Source organism: Sphaeramia orbicularis, chromosome 11 (genome assembly GCF_902148855.1).
Source record: "Sphaeramia orbicularis chromosome 11, fSphaOr1.1, whole genome shotgun sequence".
Classification (NCBI taxonomy): domain Eukaryota; kingdom Metazoa; phylum Chordata; class Actinopteri; order Kurtiformes; family Apogonidae; genus Sphaeramia; species Sphaeramia orbicularis.
Genome location: NC_043967.1, coordinates 42379153 through 42385194, shown reverse-complemented (window position 1 = coordinate 42385194; position 6042 = coordinate 42379153). Strand labels below are relative to the sequence as shown.

Genomic DNA, 6042 nt, shown 5'->3' with positions numbered 1-6042 from the left:
TAAAGGACGGGTTCGTATTTTTCCACTTACAAGAATGAAAATGATATTTACCCAAAATAATAATAAGGTTAACTATATCTTTGACATTAACTTCTAATGAATCCATAAAATAAATAATATCACATAAAGAAAAACATGGAATATTTTCAATTTTTAAGGACAACCAATTGTGAATATCAGCCCAAAAAAATGCTGTGTGAACAATTAAAAAACAAATGATCAATGGTTTCGGCTTCAGATGAACAGAAAACACAGGGATACACATCAAAATTAAATTTTTTATGCAAAAAATCATTAACAGGGTAAACTGAACATGCAGTTTTAAATTCCGCGGTCCGAAATGAAATGTTGTACTTTTATGCTCACGTCTCGCGAGACGTTTCGTGACCGCGACCTCAAATCTGATTGGATGCCACTTCTAACGCAATGACGTTGGTGACGTATTTACAGGAAGTAAACAATTCCATGCTACCCCTCCAGCAGATTCTTGTGTAACTTCATTCAGAATGGAAGTCGCCAAAGTGAAGAGGAAGGAACCACGGCGCATTTGTAAACACTGTGATCTAGAACTTAGTAGTAGTTGTTTCTACGAGCATAAAAAACGCTACTTTTTCAAAGGAGTTTGGTACAGAAACATCGAACAGCTACATAATGCACAGGAAATCCAGCTGTTGGTCAGGCAGAAATATTACAGCGGTAATGATGCACCAGAAACACTAAATAAAACTACTGAGACCCCGGGTGGAGGTACTGAAGAAACTGAAGGAATAAACCCACTGACCGATAATTCAACCAACCGTAAGATGCACAGTTTGACGCTACATTTAGTTTAACCCTTTCATGCACGAATTATGAGAACCTTCATCAAATTTTTTTCCTGAGTGTTTTTATTCCTCTTTAGACATGAAAACAACAATGCGATTGAAAAATTTCTTCTGGAAAATAAATTATAAAATAAAATATAATTAATAATAAAAAAAAAAAAAAACATTAAAAAAAATATTATGAACCTATTTTTCATGAAGTTGCAAAAATATCCATTCAGCTGGATACCACACATTTAATTTTTGACGCACATAAACATGTATTTACTGATAAATTGTGTTAAAACTATGGAGAGGGCTTGTGATTCTGGGGGTTTATGCTCAGGAGAGACCTACATAATTTTACCAATTCATGTCAGAAAAGATATGTAGTGTCTTAAAACTTTAATAAAGATATGTGTAAACAAAAAAAAACAAACAAACAAAAAAACCAAAACAACAAAAAACAGAAAAGAACAACAAAATCCATGAAAATACAAGAGAACAGCTGTAGAGTAGCTGTCCACTGTAGTGACCAGTATGCATGAAAGGGTTAAATAAACACTAATTTTGCATTTTGTGTATTTTATTGATGGAACAGTATTTCATAATGAATTCATTTACAGTGTTGTAAGTGTTAATCTATCCATTCTGTTGTCATTAATACAAATGTCAAAAGCATTATAAACATAATGCATCACATTTCAACTTTATCTGCTGTTTTGTCTGAAAAATAAGACCAGGATAATCAAATTGTTCATTGTTTTGGAGAGATTGGCACAACTGAGGATCCACATCCACCAACTGATGATTCAGATGATGGTAAGTCAAAGTAAAGTTAAGTGTATAGGTGCATATTTATGGGTCATTGTCACTAATAATTACTTTTCTGTGTTGTCCAATTGTGCACTGATCCTGTGGATACATATTATCCTTTGCATGGTGTAAAAAATCTAATATGTCTTTATTGTGGCTTGGTCTGATTTCCAGATGGAAGCATAGGTGACCAAAGCATTCATCTTTTCCTTGACTCCAGCGGTTCTGATTCAATGGAAGATGAATGAAGAAGCAGTGTTTTGCGGTGAGTATTACCTGCTTTCTTTTTACTGAATGAATAAAACAGAACGCAGAACATTACCACAGACATTCATTTGACACCAAACCTGCTCCTACAACTGGCTTTTCATTCTCAGATGAACATATTCATGTGCTGAGTACAGTCATTTGGGTGTGAACATGTACCTACAGTTGGCTTTTCATTCTCAAATTAACTCACATCTTAAATTTGTGCTTTATATGTGCATAGGATGGTTATGTTGCTGAGGAGGATAAAGAGGGAGAGGACTTGCAGAAGACTCCATACTGGGCCACACTCAGAAAGGCTGTCAACGCATTATGACCCTGACGCAATAAAGAGGCAGCTTTTGAGGCCTTAGGCGTTTTTTTTTTTTTTTTTGAGAGTATGCATTTTCTGCATCTCAAGGTTTTTTGTTTTGTTTTGGGAGGGTATTCTGAAAGTGTTTTTGGAACTGGAGTCTTTGGTGGAGGTGTCAGGAGGAGAGCTGAAACAGGCTGGACTAATGTGGTGATTTGTCTATTACTGTGTAGGACTCTAACCAGGCTCAGTGAGGCCCAGACCCAGGAACTGCACTGTGTTTTTGGTTTTGGTACTTGGTTGTTATTGTTTGTTCTTCAAATTGTATATACTGTACTATAACCTGCTCTGTAAACATCCACTTGCACAGGAATTTCCTTCAGGATGAATAAAGTTTTATCTTAAATTAGTAAATTTAAATTTGTGGGTGAACTACCAGCTTTACTTAAATGTAAATATTTGTAAAAAACAAACAAACAAAAAAAAAAACACAATATAAAATAAAATATATATTTTTTTAAACAGATACCCACATAGCTATCCTATCTGTTTCATGCAGATTGTTTTAAATTTGCAATTGTTTTAAAATATCTAAAATTGTTTTAAACTGTTTGACATTATTAAAGATTTTTCTTGTGTTCATATTTTACTCATAGTTAACAAACAGTGGACTTACCTTGGTGGAATTTAGTAAGGGATCATGTTGATCAATCAAGGTGGGCTATTTTGGATTGATCTTAATCATTTTTTGAATACCAAAGTGGACTCTGCACTTAAATTAAATATCCAACATGCACTATTTTGTTTGTCAAAAAAAAAAAAAAAAAAAAAAAAGCCTAGATAAGATGTATGTAATCAGTCTTCTCTTAATTGTAGCCAAATTCCATATTCACTGTTCCAAATTCGCTAAACAACCAAAGGTTGTTTTCAAAGCAGTACTGCTGTCTTATTTCAAAAGCATTGAGCAAAGTTTAAATCCCAAAGCAATCAAAAAAAGTAAAAGTATAATGTCTTAACTCTAATTAACCCTGAGGTTTTTTAACATTGTTTTTGAGTCTTGTGATATAAATGTTAGAATTGCATTCGATCCTGAAATGTTTGTATACTTGTGTATACATTTCGTCAATTAAAAAAAGAAGAATTTTCTGTGCTGACTGTAAATTCCCGCTAAAAGGTGTTAATATAAGTTCCAAAGCAAGTCACAGTGACGATGACTGACAAAAACCCCACTTTTTATGCAGTGACACTAAAAAATGATCACCATCCAAATTCTGGAGTTATCCGATTATTAAAGTGATCACATAAACAGCGCGATGTGATATGCTTTATCAGATAACAACAATTATATATATTTGGAGAAATTCTCCCCGTTACTCAGATATCTTTGTGCATGTATACTTGTTAATTGGATTTATTTCCTTCGCTCACATAATCACAATGTGAGCAGAAAACAATACCGGGAAGTTTTCTGAAGTGCATGTAAATATGTCAGATCAGATTAGTCCAATTATCTGATTACTCCCAGTTATCAGATTTTATAGTCATGTAAACATACTCATCGTCATTCTTGTTCTGGGCTTTTTATAACAGGATATTAACACTGGTCCATATTGAAATACAGACAGACAATAATGCATTTTAATGCTGGACACCACCCACTAAAAATGAAAAATAAGGAGAAAAAATTAAGTAAAAAGCAACCTGTACTCTCTGTAGATATAACCAGCTCATTCCAAAAACACAGCCATTCTTATTTTTGTTATTATATATAAATTAAATGCTATTATATTCTGAAATAACCAGACCTAAACCCATCACAGACTATATACAATTATTGGATGGAGGAACTGTGACCTCACCCTGTTGTTTCTGGCAGTAGTTTGTGATTTGTGCGTCATCCTTTTGGCTTTTTGGATCCTGAAGTGACTATATTTGACCAAAGTGGCCAAACTACAGGTGTTCAAGGGCTCAAAGGTGAAGTCATGTGTTGCTCACTGACTTGATAAAATGACAAACTTCATAAAGGACTGGACAACAAAGTCATTTTACAGTCTTGTTAGAGGAGCCTATTAACCACAACTACTGCTGAGCTGTCTGTCAGGGAAACCTGCCAAATAAACCGAACCTCTGAAAATCCACTTCAGCAGGTGAACAAACACCCTGTCATACAGAGCTGTCAATCAAAGTCTGACACGGCACACATCAGAGCCCTCTGTCTGACTTCAGATCTCATTAACAGACGAAAAATTTATAGATGGGTCACCAGATCACTTATTAAACGTTCAAAATAAAAATAGATGAGACTGGAATGAGCCCCGGAACATATTACTGAGTTTGGATTATTAGTATTTTGTTGTGGCCTCTGTGGGAGCCAGCCATGTACCAGTATCATTCTAGAATAGGAGTCAAAGTTACACTGCAAAAATCTCAATCTTACCATGTGTATTTTTCTCCTTTCTAGTCAAAATATCTCATCGCACTTAAAATGATATAATCACCTAAAGAGTCACTTTTTATTGAAATATAACAACTTACCTTTAGACAATAGATCTTAAAAATCTTATTTCAAGAAATCTTACCAAGATATTTTTCACTTGTTCCATTGACAGATTTTTTTTTTTTTTGTGCTAAATTCAAGCAAAATTTGCTTTTTGTTTGACCAGGTGGGACTTCAGGTTTTCGGTTTTTCTTTTTGACAGGATTTAGTTGCGGTGTGTTCGATAGGGTAGGGGTAGCGGTATGTGGTCAGCTCCTACAGTCCTGTACAGGGTTGTACTGGAAATAATCTGATTATCAAGATAATTTTCACTTGTTCCATTGCTTAATTCAAGCAAAATAAATCTGCTAATGGAACAAGTTAAAGTTATCTTGGTAAGATTTCTTGAAATAAGATTTTCAAGATCTTTTGTCTAAAAATAAGTTCTTTTATCTCACTGAAAAGTTACTCTTTAGGTGATTCTGTCTTATTTTAAGTGTGATGAGATATTTTGACTAGAAATGGGAAAAATACACTTGGTAAGTTTTAGATTTTTGCAGTGTATCTGTTTTTTTCCACAACATTGAATACAGGATTCTGCAAAAGTCCACTTGCAAAATCCAGTGGTGGAAAAATCTTTTAGTTCACCCCATGCATTTATGATATATTGCATTAAAAATCACTCTTAAGTAGGGATGTCCGATATTGGCTTTTTTGCCAAAAACCGACATGCCGATATTGTCCAATGCTTAATTTCCAATTCCAATATGTACCGATACCGCTGCCGTTATATGTGGGATATTAAACTAATTTTAGGTAACATCACATATCTCCTGTCATGGAATTAACAGACCATGCCTAATTTTATTGTGATGCCCCATTGGATGCATTCTCAAATGCAACAAGGCTTTCAAAATGTAAACACTGTCTGTGCAAAGAATACATACTTCAACTTAAGTTGTGGAAAAAATGCCATATTTATTTATTTTCTCTCCCTCCCTCCATGAGTCTATTACAGTGTAGCAACTCTACTGTTCAGTTTTGAAAACTGCACATTTCTTTCAGCTTCAAACAATGCCGGCGAAATCAAGGCATTATTTTATTGGTTTTAATGATAGGCAAAAAAAACGATAACAATATTCACCGATATTACATTTTTATGCCAATATGGGACATCCCTACTCTTAAGACATTGAACTCATTCTCCAAACACACATGCTGCCTTCTGCACATGCTCTGTTTTATCAAGATCAAAACCGAATGTTTTAGCAAAAATAATAAAACACGTCGAAGCCGTCAAGCCTCACACATTTTGAAACACAAAAAATATTTTTTCTGTAAATACAATAATCTTTGAGGTCGTGTAAAATTTTAAGGAGGTCTGAAAA

General features: G+C 34.2%; 1 long non-coding RNA gene across 2 annotated transcripts; it reads left to right on the top strand.

Annotated features, from left to right (window-relative positions):
* The first annotated feature begins 496 nt into the window (after positions 1 to 496).
* LOC115428958 (uncharacterized) lies at positions 497 to 2282 on the top strand. Of its 2 annotated transcripts, XR_003936709.1 has the most exons (4): positions 497 to 798; positions 1542 to 1625; positions 1794 to 1884; positions 2110 to 2282. It is a non-coding gene; the product is annotated as an uncharacterized LOC115428958 (long non-coding RNA). The 2 variants fall into 2 exon arrangements; XR_003936710.1 differs by lacking the exon at positions 497 to 798 and having other exon boundaries at positions 1368 to 1625.
* Positions 2283 to 6042: the final 3760 nt, after the last annotated feature.